Raw genomic sequence first — 20,380 nt, forward strand, 5'->3', positions numbered from 1 at the left:
GGTGCAACTTGTCTTGGAAGCAAAATCGTTTGGTTGAATGCCCCTATTTTCACAAAGTCTTTTGGGTTTTAAAATTTACCTAACTTGTGTGCATACAGGAAGGGGTGATTATTTCAAACAAACCCAAACTACTAACAAATCTTTGTTGCAGGGCCTTGGCAAGGTTTTTTGGATTTTTATTATGTGACTTGTTTTCATAGACTAGCAAACACTTCCATTGGTGCACTAAAATTGAATCATTGTCTTTTGTGTCTTGAGCAATAGGCTCTTTTTGTTTAATCTTTAGAGGGTCTGTCTTCCCGTGTGGTCATTAGGACTACTAGTGAGAAGAGAACGACCCAAGTGGTAGCAAAAGAAAAGCCATCTTCTTCCGAACCACTATAAATAAATGTATTCATGGTGAAAACTATGGATAATGTGTGCTGATTAGTTCATACCGACACTATGTCTCCCCATAAACCCGTTTGATCAAATTTATTTGATCATTTATAGGGCGTAACCTCTACTGGCTGGGAGCCTTCTGTATTTACAGAGCTGAAAGTGCCGCATGTATGGCCACACGAGCGGATGCCTTTACTAGCACCTTTTTGTTTTAGAAGCCCAAATCCTTCTAGTTGTTGGGGCAGGAGGTTGGACCTCTGGTAGTGGCCCACACACATACAGTTCTTAGTAGAGATACAAAGTTTGCCATGGGGAGTTTTCATGGGGACTGATGCTTGGCTGACCCGAGAAGTGAGTGCCGAGGGTGGAGCCAGTGAGGTCAAGCATCTAAGTATCCGCTCTGAATAGCATAGCCTCGGGGGTAAAACCCCATGTGGGATCAACAACTATTGTCTTGGCCAGCCATAAGAATTGTGCTTGACTTATTTTAAACATTCAAAACATTCAAAACCAAACAGCAAAACATTGTGTCTTTTGTGTCTTCAAGTGTATGCAAAACATTTTTACATCAAACAACACACTTTTCTTGGAGTTATTTTGGAGTCTAGACACTTGCAAACATTAAGTCTTTATCAACACTGTGTCCTCTTGTCACGAAAATCAGGCAAACAGTCAGATTTGATCACAACTAAACAACTTCACAGATTGGAGAAATTGCACAAAATTTGTAGAAACGTGTCTATGTCGGGCATAATAGCGTTTGTGTTGTCTAGCCGCGTCTGTGAAGGACAGAATCGCGTCTGTGTTCCGACAGTCAACATTGCATTTAGCAAACAAAAAAAAAAATCTCAGAAGCGCGTTTGTGTTAAACAGAGCCGCGTCTGTGTCGGGAAACCGCGTCTGTGAAGTATACAGGCGCGTCTGTGTCCAGAATTGAAAAACTGTTACAGTCCAGCAAACAACACAGTCAGTTTCAGAATTCTTGAGCTTCCTAGGTCATCTCTCTAGGGTTTCATTTAGCGTTCAACCTATCCTTGGGTCTCACAAAGTCTATCATTGCTTCACATCTTACATTACATTCACATTTGTCTAAACTTGAGTCAAAAGGTCACTTGCTTGTCCTCATCATACTTTGTCAACACACTACATACAACAACACTTTGCTAAGTGGTCCCTCGTCAAGGTTTCTTACCTTTGGGTCTCATTTGGTTTTACTTAGAGTCAAGGTCAACTTACCTCATCAAGAGAAACTATCCTCTCTTTGGAAGTCACACCTACTCTACTACATACATACTTGGTCTTACACTTTGGACATTGCAAGTACACTTCAGACTCATTTACATTCCATTCAACTCTTGGTCTTCCATACTCTTTCCATTTTTCATCTAGTCTCTCACATCTTGGTCAATACCTAGTTCATGGTTGAAACCCGTCTTCAAAAATCTAGGAGAGAAACTAAAGAGGCTCAAGAGTCCGCAAACAAGAGTTCTTATGAGTATGACAATGATATCTTTTTCAATTCTGATCATACTACATTACCTGACATGGATGTCTATAGAAACATTCCAAATGTTGAGAACATGGACACTATAAACAACAATGCTACACACAATGACAATGTGGACAACTTTTTAGTACATTCAGCAGATGTGGAAGAATCCATTATGAATCCCCATTTCAATCGATTGGTTGAGGAAATAATGAGGAGGGATAGACAATACTTCTTACAAATGATGGCACAAAGTGGAGCCAAGATACCTCATGATTTTAAAATGTCTCAAATAATGGAACATAGACCTTTGCAACAACCTCACTCCAATATGGATCAAAGGAGACCTAATAGTGGAGGAAATAGAGGACCACATATGGTACCTGAATCACCATCAGCTTTGCTTCAAAAACCAGAGGTCCCACATACACATGGTCAAGCATATGATACTCACTTTCGTAGACCATTATGGAAGTCTTATGTAGACAGATATGCTCAATCACATACTAATGCTAAGGATCAACCACCAAAACAATTGGATGTTCAAAGGCATGCTCAAAATTTGGACACAAGGAAACCTCATGTCAAATTTGGGGGCAACACAATGGAACATGACATGCCTGTAGAATATGGTATACATGCACAAAATAGATATGGTGTTCCTCAACATGAATCTATACCAAGTGGTCCACATACACAGCATTACTACAGACCTCCTCCATATGAACATGTGTATGATCAATATCATCCATATATGTAACATGCTCCTCCTGCAATTGGTGCCTCTCAATATCATCCATATATGCAACATGCTCCTCCTACAATTGGTGCCTCAAGCATGGGGTATGGTCCAAGAAGTCGATGACCACCTAAGAGCAATTTGGAGCAACAAATCAGGGACTTACAAAAGAAAATGGAGGACATAAATACACTGAAGCCAACATACACAATGAGAGACATATGTCCTTATCCATTTGACAAGAGCATTCCAATGCCTCCTTTTCCTACACACTTTGTGACACCTAAATTTGATAAGTATAGAGGAAAAGGGGATCCTAAGGCACACATAAGACAATTTTTCACAGCTTGCATTGAGGTAGCAGTAGAAGAGACATATTTGATGAGATTATTCCCACAAAGCTTAGGTGATCAAGCTATGGAATGGTTCTCCCAACTTCCACCTCGAATTAAGTCATGGGGTGACTTAGCAGAGGCATTTATTCAACATTTCTCCTACAACATAGAGACAGACATATCAGTCACTACTTTGTGCAATACTAAGCAAAAAGAAGGAGAATCTTTTGCATCATTTTTACAAAGATGGAGAAATCTGGCCAGCAGATGCTCTTGTGAAACTCCACAAAAACAAATGGTAGAAATGTTCACCCAAAATGTTAACAAAGAGATTGGTTATGACTTAAGGAAAGCTTGTTTGTCTACCTTCAAGGACATCATGGAAAAAGGCTTAGCGACAGAAAAGGTCCTAATTGAACAAGGAGTCGTTAAAATATTCAAGGAAAACAAAGATGACTTTAAAGGCAAAGACAAGCCAAGATTTTGGAATAAAAACAAGAACACAATCAATGATGGTGTTGTTGATGCCAACACAGTGTGACCCAAAGTCATCTTTTCGGGATCAAGTTCTGCAAACAATCAAGTGAATACTCAAACAACTTCCAGATCACGAAGGAAGTACACCCCATTGGGAGAACCACTTGAGTCAGTCTTCAAGAAGCTAGTGGCAAACAAGGTAATCACAGTTCCAGATTTTCCTCCATATGAACCAAAGGTTAAACCAAATTGGTGGAACGATGATGAGTATTGTGAATTTCATAAGAGCAAGGGTCATAAGATAGGAAATTGTCATCGACTGAAGAACATCATACAAGATCTCATTGATAGAGGTGATATTGAGATTGAGGGACATTCATCCAATCAAGAACATGAGATGTTTAAGGAACCATTCCCAAAACATGACAAGGGAAAAGCTAAAGCCACAAATGACTAAACCAACTATACCAGAGCATCCTATAACTATGATTCAACTATCAATCACATCTCGATGGACAATTATGTCTCTACCATTATCATCAAGGACAAAACGTCTGAGAATTCTACCCAGAGACCCAAGATTGTCCTAAAAGGTGTTGGATCTTCTTCTGAACCTACCTCTGAATGTCATGTTGCAACCCACTGAGGTAAAATAACTTTGCAAGGTGCTCCAACTAAAAACACCACTTCTTCATCAACCAAACCTGAGTATGACCTTGTAGAATAGCTAGGGAAGACACCCGCGCTCATCTCCATTCTTGAACTATTACGCATATCTCCCGCACATAAAGCCATTCTTGACAAAATCTTGAGAGATACTATTGTCCCTACTGATCTAAACGTGGACCAGTTTCAAGCCATGGTGGGATACCTTTCCATTCCACACTCCCTTACATTCACAAAAGTTGATGACGCCTCTGTAAGTCAGCCGCATAATGCACAATTACACATTGAAGCCTTCATACACAAACATCGAATAAAACGAGTCCTGATAGATGGAGGAGCAGGTTTGAACATTTGCACATTAAGCACTATCACACAATTGGGATATTCTGATAAAGCTGTGAATTCTACAAACAAGATCACCATTAAGGCATATGATGATGAAGAGCGTTCATCCAAGGGTACAGTCATCTTACCTCTCAAAGTTGGGCCAGTTACAAAGGATGTGGTCTGTCAAGTCCTGGATTTAAATCTCACTTATAACATATTGTTAGGACGTCCTTGGATCCATGAAATGAGGGCAGTTCCATCCACATATCACCAATGCATTAAGTTTCCTCATAATGGAGTGGAGGTAACAGTTAACGGCGATCCTAATCCATTCATATATTGCAATAACCTGAAATCAAAGACTGAGACCATCATTCCTAGTAATCGGGAGGTTGTTCCTTCGTCGGCATACATTGATCTTGAGTCATTAAAACCTTCGACATCCAAACAAGGTGAGCTTAGAGGCAAGTTTCAGGACAAAGGCATGGGGGAATATACTTTCAATCAGACCATGTACTTAAGACAAGTCATGAGTTCCCCAAAAGAATATGGAAGACCACATCCTAACAAGCAAATCTCCATCATGACGCTCAAATGGGACCCTACTACCTTTCAAAGATGGGGTGAACTAGAAGAGGAAGATTTATAACAAATGCTTTTCAGAGATAATGAAGAGGAAACACAAGATCACATCAATCTACCATGTGAGAAATATGGCAAAGGCTTCAAAATTCTACAAAAATTTGGGTATGATGGAAAAAGCCCTCTGGGGTTATGAAAGGAAGGCATCATTGAACCTTTAAAACTTGAATTGACTTTCAAGAAGGAACGCTCAAAAGGACTTGGTTTCTTAACTTCCAAGGTCCACACCCAAAGGACAGAAGAAGCCTTACAAATCAAAGCTGCCAAAATTCAACAAGAGAATCGCTATTCCACAGATTCCAATGAATGGGAATGGGGTTTCGACAAGTCTTCAAGTGACTACGAGCTCACCGAGACATTCAGAGAGCCAGGTGAACCCACAGAAGAGGAGGAGTTTTATAACAAATTCAGAGTTGGTCAAGAAACAACCCATGAGGAGTCTACATAGTCCTTGTCTCAAGGTTCTAGGTTGAAATCACATAGGATGAGAATACCTGTCCCAGAATGCGCTACTAGTGATGATAATTTGGATTCGCTCGTGATCGAGACTAATGAGGAGAGTGCCATCGATGACCTCGATAATTACCTTGACATACCCGAATATAACCACATCTTCACTCTTAGCCCCACTGACTTTGAAGACATTAACAGCCTTCCCCTTGTTCACCACCAACTCATTGACTGGGATCATGAAGGGCCTGCACAGTTGGATACATTTCAAAACGATGAAGCTTTTATTGACTATCTAGGCATACAAGATGATCTTCCCCCAAGAGACCATAAAGTGGGATACACTATAGAACTCAATAGCGTGGCATATTTTGGTGAGGGTGTCGGACCTTCCAGTCACAAAAATGTGAAAATCAGAACAAATCAAGGGTCTTATGGCGAAAACCACATTGTGGCGCTATCTGACCCCAAAAAAGTAAAAAGAAAGGACGTATCTGAAGGTGAAAACCTCTTTGAGGCGCCCAAAGATGGAAGGCTCGACATTCTCCCAGCATCATATGAGGAAAAATCATCCATGTTGGTAGAGGAGACTATCAAAACAAACATCGATACAGAAGAGGTTCCACACAACATATTCCTAGCTCAATCACTAACAGAGTCTGAAAGGTCAAAATTCATAAGTTTCTTCAAAAAGCGACAAATCAACTTCGCCTGGTCATACGCTAATATGCCTGGATTGGATCCGGATTTGGTAATGCATCATCTAACAGTCAAACCAGGGGCAAAACCAATAAAACAGAAATTAAGAAAAATGCATCCACAAGTGGCATTACTAGTCAAAGCAGAACTTGAGAAATTACTTGATGTCGGATTCATACGCCCAATTGATTATCCTGAATGGATCTTCAACTTGGTACCTGTCAGTAAACCAAATCGCAGCATCAGAATTTGCACAGATTTTAGAGACATCAACAAAGCTTGTCCAAAGGATGACTTCCCATTACCAAACATTGACTTGATTGTTGATCTCACAGCAGGTCATGAAATGCTATTATTAATGGATGGATTCTCTAGCTATAATCAGATAAGAATCGCACCCGAGGATCAACACAAAACATCATTTACTTGTCCATGGGGAACTTTCTGCTGGAATGTCATGCCTTTTGGGCTAAAGAATGCAGGTGCTACATATCAAAGAGCCATGACTACTATCTTTCATGATCTCATGCATGCAACTGTGGAAGATTACGTTGACGACCTCTTGGTCAAATCAATAGATAGAAATACACATTTGGACATAGTTTCAGTTGCCTTTGATCAGTTGGAAAAATACAAAGTAAGATTAAACCCTAAGAAATGTGTCTTTGGAGTAACCTCTGGGAAGCTCCTAGGATTCATTGTATCTAAAAGAGGAATTGAAGCGGATCCAGCAAAAGTCAAAGCTATTTTGGAAATGCAACCACCAAGAAATATCAGTCAACTTTGATCCTTACAAGGTAGACTCCAGTCCATTCGAAGATTCATAGCACAATTGGCAGATAAGTGTAATCCTTTTCAGTACCTGCTACATAAAAACATCAAATTCAAATGGGATGACAACTATCAACAAGCTTTTCAGACGCTCAAAGATTATCTTCTAAATCCGCCAGTTTTGATGCCACCAATTCCAGATCAACCACTGTTATTATACATTCAGCTACTCCAACAACATTGGGGGCACTCTTAGCGCAACAAATTGCTGAAGGCAAGGAAAAAGTAGTATATTATATCAGTCGCACATTGGTGGGATATGAGCTAAACTACACACCAATTGAGTGCGCATGCCTCATTGTAGTCTTTGCTTCACAGAAATTACAACATTACATGCTTAATCATAAGACAAAGTTAGTTGCATGGATAGATCCATTGAAATACCTTCTCAATAAGGCAACACTTAGTGGGAGACTAGCCAAATGGGTAATGATACTGAGTGAATTCGACATCGAGTATGTAGATAGAAAAGCAATAAAAGGAAAAGCCATCGCAGATCAAGTAGCAGATGCTCCCATGATCGATGATGTTCCTCTAAGTTCAGAATTTCCAGATGAATCCATTTTGACAATGTCACATGCAAAGCCATGGCAACTATACTTTGACGGCTCATATACACAGCATGGGGTAGGAGTTGGCATCCTCTTTATAACTCCTCAAGGGGATTCTATACCAAAATCATACCGCTTATCATTTCCTTGCACTAACAATATAGCGGAATATGAGGCATTAACAATAGGATTACGAATTGCAGTTCAATGGAAGATCTAGGAACTTCGTGTTTTTGGGGACTCCCAACTTGTTATCCGTCAAGCAACTGGTAATTACCAAACAAAAGATGAAAATTTAATGCCTTATAAATGAATGGTGGATAGTCTGAAACAACATTTCACAAAGATAGACTTTGAGCAGATACCAAGAGAGCAAAATCGCGCCGCAGATGCCATGGCTACAATTGCTTCACTAATCGATCTACCTCCAAACGAGACCTGCTATGAGTTCTTGGTGGATAAACTTTTGGTCCCTTCATATGAGCTCATTCCTACTGAGACACTATGCGTTCTTGGTCCCGAATCCCAGTTATATGGTCCCATTTTCACATACCTACATGACAATACTTTACCTCCTGATCTATCAAATAACCAACGTCGCACTTTCATTCGCCAATCCTCTCGATATGTCATTTTAGCTGATATCCTATACCGGCGAGGTCTATATGGCACTCTTCTTAGATGTTTAGAAAGCGACGAAGCTTAGATTGTGTTACGGGAAGTGCATGAAGGGATATGTGGTCCACATGCTAGTGGTCCTACCTGGGCCAAAAAACTCATCTGGACTGGATATTACTGGCCCAATATGGAGAAAGACTCATATCAGTTTGTCAAGAAATGTAAGCAATGTCAAATTCATGGAGACCTCATACATGCGCCAGCACAAGAACTTCAACCGTTTGCGTCTCCTTGGCCCTTTTGTCAATGGGGACTCGATCTCATAGGCAAGATTCACCCTCCTTCTTCCAATGGTCATAAATTCATTATCACTGCCATAGAGTATTTTACAAAATGGATTGAAGTCGTGCCTCTCACACAAGTTGCTGGAAAACAAATTGCTACATTCATCCTTAACTATATCATTTGCCGATACGGTATTCCTGTTTCCATTATCACTGATAATGGGCGTCCCTTCAAAAATCAGGATGTTTGCGAACTCTGTGACTGCTTCCATATCGCCCATCATTTCTCCACACCATACTACCCCCAAGGTAATGGCCAAGTTGAGGTGTCTAACAAAACAATCCTTAAAATCCTAAAGAAGACAGTCGACGAGGCTGGTCGTAATTGGCATATCCAGCTTAACCTTGCACTTTGGGCCTACCGCACAAGTGTCCGTACACCTATAGGAGCTACACCCTATTCACTAGTCTATGGTTCTGAAGCCATCTTGCCTATTGAGGTCGAGCTACCCTCTTTACGGGTCTCTTTGCAAAACATCATCAATGATGAAGACTACAGGGTCTCTCGCTTACAAGAGCTGGAACTATTGGATGAACGAAGACAAACTTCTTTTAATCATCTCAAGGCTTACCAACAACGAATGAGTCGCAGCTACAATCACAAGGTCAAGCCTCGCACATTTGAGGTAGGTGACTTAGTTCTCAGAGAAAATCCTAAAAATCAACAAGACAGAGAGAAGAAGGGCAAGTTCGAACCAAATTGGTTTGGTCCTTACATCATTATAGCAGCATATGGATCTGGTGCATATCAGCTCTCAACTACAGAAGGTGAACCTTTGGAGGATCCTATCAACAACATGCACCTTCGCAGGTTCTACACATAGTTCTTCAAAGTATCCTAATTCAAAAATACAAAAAAAAAATTATAAAACAAAAAAATCGTTACTTGGTGAAAACCTCGCAAACAGGCACCTTGTGACACAAAAAACATTGAAAAATCAAAAAAAGTAAAGAGAAATAATTTCATCCAATGGTGAAAACCACTTCGGTGGCACCCTGGGCAAGTACCATGGTGAAAACTGGGTCACCAGCGCCATGCGTAGAGACATTGCTCCTCCCTCCTTCAGGATTCTCTTTCATCATTTCACTTTGCACACACTCACAACCTATTCGTTCATAATAAACTTACCCATTCCCATCATGGCTTGTTATTGATCTACCCAAGATTGGTTAGCCATTCATAATAAACCTCCATTTTCATCCCTTTCCATCCATAATAAATCAGATCCTATTTGTGGCTAAGGCAAAACCTACGTCTAGTGATGGGTGTGGAACTAAGAACATCACATGTTTTGAGGAGTACAGTTTCTTCCAGCTTCCTTCAGTCTATCCGCGCACAATCCACAATAAAGTAGCATTTGCATCACAGATCCGCAATAAAGTTTTGTCTTCTCCGCAATAAAGTATCAGTTTCATGGATTCAGCCAGTTTCAGATGAGACACAGCAGCAACAATGGGCTTCAACAAATCAAATCTTTCAACAGACTCAGACAACATTATGGTTCAGTGCTATCTATCCTTTCTGTGAAAGTAAACATTGTGACCACAATCAAATAAGACTTATACAAGTGACAAGAGACACTAAACTTGAGGACTATAGTGGATGTTAGTGTCGATTCTTGGTTTTCTTTTGATTTTATCTTTCTGGTGACATGTCTTTTAGCTTTTCCAAGATGTCTTTGACTAGAGATTCTATCTCCAGGATGTCTTTGACTAGAAAGGCAAGGATGGGGTATCATCACCTATTTGTATTTGTTGTCTGTGGATTGTCTCTTAGTAATGCTATGACTTGTCCAAGGATATGAGGACACTGTGAGTCTAGTGTGAACTGGGGCATTCCTTGTTTGTGACCGTCTTATCTCCATGCAAACAGGTACAATGACTTTCTGGGTCGAACATATGCCTCGATTGTCATAACCTATTTGGCCATAATAAAGCTCAATGATGATAACGCACAAGAAGCTCTTTCACTTTCATATCTTCTGTCTTCCATCCCCCTTTCTTGATTGACTTCCATCATCCTTCTCGAATCCGCGTAGCCTGCTATCACATGACTGAGTATAATGACACACCAAAAACATTTGCATTTCATGTAGTTTCACCTGCATTACCACATATAAGCATTTCATACATACATATAGATATCACAACTGCATCACATCCTGCACACAACACCTGTTAGCACAATAATCATTTGCATTATCATATTCATCTGCACTTCATACATTTACATTTGCATTGACATAACATTTTAAAATATAAAAAAAACAAAAATATATCGCATTGCATCATATACACATTTGCATCCATATCATAAGCATCACATAAGAACATCTCATCACATAGGTACACATGCATATAGCTACCGCAAAGATGAATCATCTCATATATATAATCATAAAGTGTCATAATACAATGATGTCAAAATCATATGGCTACAATCACTGGTAGGTGTCTACAATACAAAAATGGTACAAAACTGATACATAGGGAGCCCTCTAAGGCTATGATGAACTCCCTCCCTCGGAGCCGCCTGGCCTCGGTGGAATCTGAGCCCCTGAAGGACCCGCCCCAGGATCATCCCTCCTGTCTCCTCTATCTAGTGGTGGTGGAGGACCCATGACCCCACCACTCGATGCCTGTCTCCTCCGGCTCCCTCCCGTAGCTGTCGCTGTATGCGACAGTCTATGGAAGCTCCTCGCCCGCTGATCTGCTGGCACTACACCATAGTAGAGGTCCCTCCAGTAGGCTATCTCCTCTCCTGCCTGTAGGACATAGGCATATCCGGCCCCTGTGTCCTCTGCTACCTGCCTCCCAGCCCTTAGTGCTATCTTAGCCTCTGTGTAGCGCTGGATAGCCTTATCCAGCTCTCGCTCAGTATCCCTAAGCCTGGTCCTGAGCCGATCCCTCTCCCTCTCCAGATCCTGAATCTCATCTGCCTGGCCCTGTTAGATCTCCCTCAGATCCAGCAGCTCAGCCTCCACTGGCTCAACCCCCTCTACCTCTGCCCCTGCCTGTGGCTCCTCCTCTGCGGGTGCCTGCCCCTGTGCCTGTACCGGTACCTATCCCTGTCCCTGTCCCTGTATCTGCACCTGCTTGGGACCCTGTGCTACTGGCACCTGTAAAGGCAATCCACCATGACCCCTCACCACCCGAGCCTGTCTCTCCTCTCCACCCTCCCTCCGAGGTGCAACTCGCCTCTCTCCAAATACTCCTCTCCTCCTCCATCGGCCTTGACCCCCCTCGCCTCCACCATCATCCTCATCACCACCACCATCTCCCTCCAGTGCCTCTCCTAGATCTGTTAATCAGGGGAATGGATGCTCTGCCCAATATGCTGTATACTTAGCATCCATCCCGGTGTCCTCGATCTCAGGCCACATGTCCCAAGGTAGAGGTATCATCTCCACCAGCTGAGTCACTACCTGATCATATGACAATAGCGGCCCAAACTATGCTTGATCTCTGACTGTGCGGGCATACATGCCTGATCCCCGGGGCATCCTCTGAATCCGACCAAATTGTCAGCCAATCCTGTCTACCAGCTGCCTCTCTAGCACATAGGGCGTCCGCCCAATTAGGTACCTGCTCCGAAAGGTGTACGGTAACTCAACTACGTCATCCTCCCACTGCTCACAGCCCAGATATGGTCTCCATATGACCTCATCAATGTCATTAATCACTCGCCGCTAGTACTCTAGCCTGCCAATCCACGGCTGTGATGTGATCATGTCATACAAATGTACAAAGCTGCGTCCATAACCTCTGCCCCTGAAGTGTATCGATCGGGTAACCGGCAGATGCTCGTAGGCCGTTACCTGCAGCAGTGTCACTCCGCAGCCCAATCCCACTGATCCATGATAAACAAACTGATGCAGCTCGTAATACAAGTGTGCCAGCACACACGGTCCCCAGGCATATCTGGTATGCTTTGTCATCAGCGTCTCCAGTGCTGCCCCCCAGCCCACAGCCAATCCCCATGTCACCCTATCCGGACATAGGAACCCACTGATAGCTCCTCCGATCACTGCCGGCAATGCTAACCCTGTGGCTGTCATGGTGTCCCATGCCACGTGTCCTACCCTCATCTCCAATCCAGGGTCCTGAAATAACTGTCTCAATGCCTCCCTGTCTCCATCTCGATCGTATGGGATCAGCTCCCCATCGATCGGCATCCGTAGAATCCTATATACATCCTCCAGGGTGACTGTCATCTCACCCATAGGCAAATGGAATGTGCACGTCTTAGAGTGCCATCTCTCAGCTAGCGCAGTCAGCAAACCCATGTTTGCCCGAAACTCAGGCACATACAGCACATGTCTCAAACCCATCTCCTCGATGGCAGCTCTGTCTTCGAGTGACAACTCAAGTCGCAACCTCTGCGTCGACGAGAATCTCTCCCGTGACTCTAGCATCGACAAATACTCCTGCAGTCAAACAACTCAATCATGTCAGTTATAGTGGCATTCACTGTTTATCACAAAATGCTACTTGCTATCTAAATGCATATGGTTATCTATCCTAGTGACACTCACTGTTCATCACAAAGTGTTGCTTCTACCCTAGTGACAATCACTGTTCATCACAAAGTGTTGCTATTTATCCTAGTGGTACTCACTATTCATCACAAAGTACTACGTGTGTGACACTCCCTGTTCATCACAAAGTGTTACTCACATTTGCACTCCCTGTTCATCACAAAGTGCTGCTCATATTTCAGTACTCCCTGTTCATCACAAAGTACTCTATCTTGGTACTCATTGTTCATCACAAAGTGCCTTGATCTATCCTAGTCTTCCTAGAGGACCTGCTTGAGTGTATCCCCTCAGCAGCTTATCTAATCGACAGCATATGTTCATCACAGAACTGCCGATTTGACCTAGAAGATGCAAATTCATACTTTTCAAATGCAAATGTGCTTACATGACATAAACGCGCTCAAAGACTGCATAGACGCACCTGAAAAACACAGACGTGCCTTCTTGACACAGACGTGCCTGGCACCAACGCAGACGCGTCTGGATGTTTTTTCAAACTTTTGGGACCCTCGTCTAAGCACATTTATTACCCTATTCGACATGCATTAATGACAAAATTAAATGCGTCAAAGTATGAGGAGGTTTGGTGGTACTTACCAGCTCTCCTACCTCTGCTGGCCTCTGAAATCGGCGAACGCGGTCGAATCTGTGAGCGAAAGCCATTGCTGCTGAGTGCTCCTGCTCTATTTCCGCTCTGCAATATGCTCTTGTGAATGTGTAGATGACAATGAAGATGTATTTTCCCCCGTGGTCTATCTTATAGCCTGCCCTAGCCCTCGTTTCCCAAGTCAGTCTTCATTATCCCGTGACTCTGTCACTTTATCTGGTCAGTCCATTCTAGCCTTTCTTTCTTATCGAGAGATTGTCTGCAATCTTTTTAGACATTTTCATCCAATCTCTCGAGGGGGCATATCATTCCCATTCTAGGGCAACTCTGTATCAGTTCATCTTATCTTCTTTGAAACAACGCGACAAGCCGCATTGTCTCAAAGAGGGGCAAAATGTAGACACCTAAAATTGTCATGTCTAATTAAATAAATATTTTATTTATTTAATTATCTAAGCTTAATTCTTCTATTAATTAAATAAATCCTTATTTATTTAATTAATTCATTTATCCTCTTCTAGCCTTATTTCTCATTTAAATAAATACATTTATTTATTTAAATTATCATTTTCCTAAATTAAATAAATATCTTATTTATTTAATTGATCCCACTTCTTCTATTAATTAAATAAATCTTTATTTATTTAATTAATTCATTAGCCTTTTCTACCCATGACACATGTCATTCATCTCTTAATTCATACACTACCTACCCCTCTCATTATTTTATTATTTCTTTTACCTACCCTCTAATCATAGCCGACCTCCTTTTACACCTCTCAATCTTATCCCTCCATTTCATATAGTGTCTTCTATATAAGGAGATGCTTCCTTCATTATCAAACCCTAATGACCTAATAACCCTAATGACCTAAGGAGCTAACTACTTGATCAATTGACTACACTACTATCCTACTTGCAACCACATTCCGTTCTTTGTTGAGCTCTTGTGCGCCTAAAATCTGAGAGTAAATATATCAAGCAAGATCAATGGAGATAGGAAGAATGGAGATCAAAACCCTATTGGACATATGATGGTATAATCTTTGTGATTTCATGTGATTTGCATTGTCTTAGGTAATCTTCATATGTTATGGTGGATCTTTGTTGATTGTTAGGCTAGGGTTTTGTGGTTGAATCTATTTAGCCTTTCAATATTGTTATTATTGTTATCCATTTTCACCATATATACTAATCATGCAGGAATCTATCCATATGACCCCCTAGATGTAAATCCTTTAGCTGCACTTTATCAAATCCCAGAAAATTTGAACCATCCTAAATTTGAACTTCCTGAGAACAACCTCCATTTTCTCTTTGGATCTCCTGAAGAGGAACTTCATTTAGTGAATTCTCCCAAAATCCCAATACAAGGAAATCGACCCCCTGGTGGGAATAACCCACCTCCACCTGTGGCACCAACATTTGAGTTCCCTATCTCTGATCAGCATGATAATGCTAATCTCAAGAACATTCCAACTTCTTCTCTCCCTAAATTCTATGGATTAGTGACAAAGGACCCACACACATTCTTGTTTGAGTTTGATGTCCTCTATAGAAGTTTTGATTATACTATAGATGCCGATAGACTCAAAATATTCCCTCCCACTTTGAAAGAATCATCTTTAAGATGGTTTATGAGTCTAGGGAGTAGCACAATCACTACATGGGAAGAGATGAAATGATTGTTTCTCACGAAATACAAGGATTATTGTAGAGGCACTGACCGCCATTGGGATGATATTTTTAGAATGACACAGAAAGAAGATGAGAGTCTTGAAGATTATTTGGAGAGGTTTCTATTCAGTGTCAAAAAGTCCAAGCATAGCACTCTAAATGAAGATTCTCTCGAGCTAATATTTTTGAGGGGAATCAATGATGAATGCACAAATGCTTTGGATCTTATGGGAGGAGGTGACATAACACAATCCACATAGAATGACATTCAACAAATTTGTCAAAAGTATTCCAAATCTTCTTCGAAGAAGAATAAGCATTTCAAGCCAGGAGTTTCTTCATCAACATCTGGTAATGGAATTTCTAGAATGGAACTTAACCATTTGTTGAAGGACTTTAAGCAGTATATCATAAACAATATGACGACTCAACTGGACACACTCTCAGCTAAGAAGAAGCATGAGGAAGTTGATGTAGTTCTTGTAGAATTTTGCCCCCATTGTAGACAAAGGAAAAAAGACCGCAGATGTAAAATGGTTGCAAATCTTGAAGTTTCTAATTTCAAGACAATATAAGGTGATGATGAACAAATTTTCTATGTTGCTCAAAGAAGGCCAAATTTTCCAAGACAAGGTATGCCTCCCGATCCACTTTCTTTTTCTAGTTATAGTGGAAATTATTATGCACCAAATAATCAATGGCAATCTCCATATGCCCAAAATTTTGGTAGTTATCCAAATTAGTATGGTCCTCAAGGCCAAGGGCAGCATTTTGCTAATAAAACTCCACCATGGCAGCAGCCACAAGGAAATTGGTCTCCACCTCAGAGACCATGACAATAATTTTAAGGAAATTGGCAACCTACTCCTCAATGGAGGGGGAATTAGCCATGGACAAATCAGTCTTCTAGATATCAACAACCCATGCAGGAGCCACAACCACCTGCAATAATGCCTCCCCTTGCAACCACTATTGTTCCACCTAAACCCACACAATTGCCCACTTAACCAATGTCGAATCCTAATAGCAAATCCCAACAACAACAAGAAGTTTATTCAACTAATCCTAATCAATACCCAACCTATTCTCTATCTATAAGTGATATTCACCTCAAATCTAGGACAACTTTGCCTAATCCGTCCCCACTAGTTATAACTGAAATACCAAAAGAACAAGAAATCTCTAGTCCAACAGTCCCAATGCCTCAAAATCAGAAAATACCTCCATTTCCTCAGAGGTTGCAAGAAAAAATATTCTTCCAGAACAAGAACAAAGTTTTTATATTATAGATTAGTTGAAACACGTATGTGTTAAAATCGCATTGTTACAAGCTATTAAGGATGTCCTTGTATACATTAAGGCACTTATAGAAGCATGTATAAAGAAGCATGGTAGAAAGAAAAATATCCACAAACAGTGCATGTAATGGGTCAATTGGCTAATATTATGTTAGGAAAAGTTTCGATTCCTAAGTATGCTAATCCTAGTAGCCCTATTGTGAATATAGTCATCAATGGTACTCAGATAAAGAATGCTTTGATAGATTTGGGAGCAGCCATTAATGTTATGAAAAGGGATATTATGCATCAGCTTGAAATAACTAGTCTCAGACCTACACCTACAATCCTACAACTTGCTGATAGTTCTACAATTCAACATGATGGTATGATTGAAGATATAGTTGTTGCTTTGGATTCTTGGGAATACCCTACAGACTATATGATCATGTCTCCTAAGGCCACACTGGAAGGATATCCAGTGATTTTGGGAAGATCTTGGCTTGCTATAGCTGATGCATATATTGGATGTCGGTCAGGGGATATGACTATCTTAGATGGAAATACTACCAAAACATTAGCTCTGTATTCTCCTTCTCAGCCCCAATTTGATCAACAATAAGTCATTTGGCCTAACTTGGGAGAAGAATTCGAAGAAGTAGTTGACTCTATAAATCACCTTCGGATGATTAATAGAGGACCATTCATCCAACTTCATCATGATGACCGAATTCTCTATAAAATTCTAAAAAATGAGTTAAGACAAGAGCAATAGTCACAGGGGTTAGTATCAAATATTTAAAAATCAGACTTTCCTGCAGCCACTGATATATTGCATACTTTGTTGCCACAAGAAGTCTGCACTTCTCATTTTTCTGAAGTATCTCAGATTGATCTTACTATCAAAGTGGAAGTTGATTCAAACAAATATTTGAACATCGATAGTAAGCTTACAGAAACTCAAAGAGTAGCACTTGTGGACTTGCTCAGTTGTCATAAACGTGCTTTTGCATAGGATTACAAGGATATGCATGGAATTGATCCTACAGTTTGTACCCCCATATCTACATAAAAGAAGACTATAGACCACTTAGATAGCCACAGAGAAGAATCAATCCTACATTAAGAGAAATAGTTAAAGAAGAATTGCAAAAATTGTTAAATGTTGGATTTATCTATCCTATTTCAGATAGTCAATGGGTATCACCTTTAGTGATAGTTCCCAAGAAAAGAGGAAAATGGCAGGTATGTGTGGATTACAGAGCTTTGAATTTGGCAACCAAAAAGAATCATTTTCTATTACCATTTGTAGATCAAGTATTGGAATCCTTAGTAGGGAAGCGATACTTCTCATTTCTTGATGGATTCAGTGGATACAACTAGATTCAAATTTTCCTAGAGGATCAAGAAAAGACTACATTTACTTGTCCTTGGGGAACATATGCATATTTTGTTCTTCATTTTGGATTATGTAATGCTCCAGCTACTTTTCAAAGAGCAGTGATAAGTATATTTTCAGATATTTCACAGGACAACATGGAAATTTATATGGATGATTTTACAACCTATGGTTCAGAATTTGAAGAAGCATTGAAGAACATGAAGAAATTTTTGCAGCGGTGTGAAGACTGCAATTTATCATTGAATAGTGAAAAGTGTTTCATGATGATACATGAAGTTAGACTTCTTGGTCATCATATCTCTATAAATGGAATACAAGTTGACCCAACAAAAATAGAAGTCATTCAAAATATCACTGCACCACTAAAGCAAAAAGATGTCAAAAGTTTTCTTGGTCATGCTAGATATTATAGAAGGTTTATCAGAATTTCAACAAAATTGCAATTCCTTTATATTCTCTTTTGACCAAGGATATGGAATTTAATTGGACTTCCTCATGCAATGAAGCTTTCTTGAAGCTCAAACAAGCATTAACCCAAGCACCAGTTCTTAAGGGTCCAAACTGGTCCTTACCATTTCAATTTCATACAGATGCATCAGATTATGCCATAGGAGTAGCCTTAGGATAGAAGATTGATAATTTGGAGAGTGCAATCTACTATATCAACAAGAACATGCAGGGGCTTGAGCTTAATTACACTATCATTGAAAAAGAAATGTTAGCAGTTATATATGCACTCAACAAATTCAGGCATTATATAATAGCATATCTGATATTTGTGCATACTGATCATACCACAATCAAATATCTGATGAATAAACCTTCAATTACATGAAGATTGGCTCGTTGGGTAGTGTTGATGTAGGAATTTGATATCATAATTGTTGATAAACCAGGAAAGTCCAATGTGGTTGCAGATTATCTTTCTAGGCTTCAATTGCAGGATGATCCTACAACCATAGATGATGCTTTCCCAGATGAACATTTATTCCTTATAAAAGCACACACTCCCTAGTATGTTGATATTGCCAATTATTTAGTTGCTAATAAAATGCCAATTCATTTCTCTCCCAAAGAAAGAAGATTGTTGGTTGAGAAAAGCTTTAACTTCTCATGGATTGTTGATTGTTTATTTTATACTTGACCTGATCAAGTCATGAGAAGGTGTTAGAGAGGATGAAACATATGATATCTTTCATGCATGTCATGATGAGCCATGTGGAGGACATTTTGCTGCTAAGAGAACAACACTTAAAATACTGAGCACAGGATATATTGGCCAACATTATATAAGGATACAACACAATACACCAGGAAATGTGATAGATGTCAGTGCATGGGTAGGCCTACTAGATCTGATGAGATGCCATTATATCCATAGATATTAGTTGCACCATTTAATAAATGGGGATTAGATTTTGTTGGGCCAATTGACCCCCCTTCCAATGGGAAATCTTATATTCTGATATGTACTGATTATGTAACCAAATGGGTGGAAGCACGAGCTATGACACATGTGAGAGATAATAAAGTGGTTGAATTTATCTATGAGGAAATATTTACCAAGTATGGAGTTCCAAGAGAAATTACTTCAGACCAAGCACCACAATTTACTTCCACATTGATTGTAGCATTGGTTAATGAATACAATATAAGGCACAGGAAGTCTACCCCATACCATCCACAAGCAAATGGACAAGTAGAAGTCACAAATAGGGATCTAGAAACCATTCTTACTAAAACAGTAGTTGTTCATAAAAAAGATTGGTCTCAAAGACTTCTTGAAGCCATTGGGGCATATAGAACAACATGGGAAACACCAATTGGTTTTACACCTTTTGAAATGGTGTATGGAAAAGTAGCAATGATGCCTATTGAGTTTGAACACAAAACTCTAAGAAAAACTCTACAATTGAATATTACACTTTCTGAAGCACAAAAAGACCGTATTCAACAATTGAATGTTTTGGATGAGCTGATAAAGATGGTTGTCCAACAAATAGAACTTATTCAAAATCAAAGAGTGAAGTGGCATGATAAGTACATAAAGGAGAAGAAATTTCAAGCAAGTTACTGGGCACTGCTATATGATTCTAGATATAAGGATACTATGGGAAAGTTGCAGACAAGATGGTTGGGCCCATATGATATAGAAGTTTGAAAAAATGGAACAGTTCGCTTGACCACTATTGATCCAGTTTGATTCAAGCTTTTAGTAAATGGTCATCGACTATGCTTGTATCATAAGCCAGCAACCAAAGAACATTTCCTACAGAAATTCACCAATCAAGATCAAATATCAGTTCCTACAACAATTGGAGAATTTCCTA

At 40.1% G+C, this 20,380-nt stretch overlaps 1 pseudogene; it reads right to left on the bottom strand.

The window, feature by feature from the left end:
* LOC131858613 (5'-3' exoribonuclease 3-like) overlaps positions 1–16,598 on the bottom strand; it is a 48,665-nt pseudogene extending 32,067 nt beyond the window's left edge.
* Positions 16,599–20,380: the final 3,782 nt, after the last annotated feature.

Source organism: Cryptomeria japonica, chromosome 9 (genome assembly GCF_030272615.1).
Source record: "Cryptomeria japonica chromosome 9, Sugi_1.0, whole genome shotgun sequence".
Classification (NCBI taxonomy): Eukaryota; Viridiplantae; Streptophyta; class Pinopsida; order Cupressales; family Cupressaceae; genus Cryptomeria; species Cryptomeria japonica.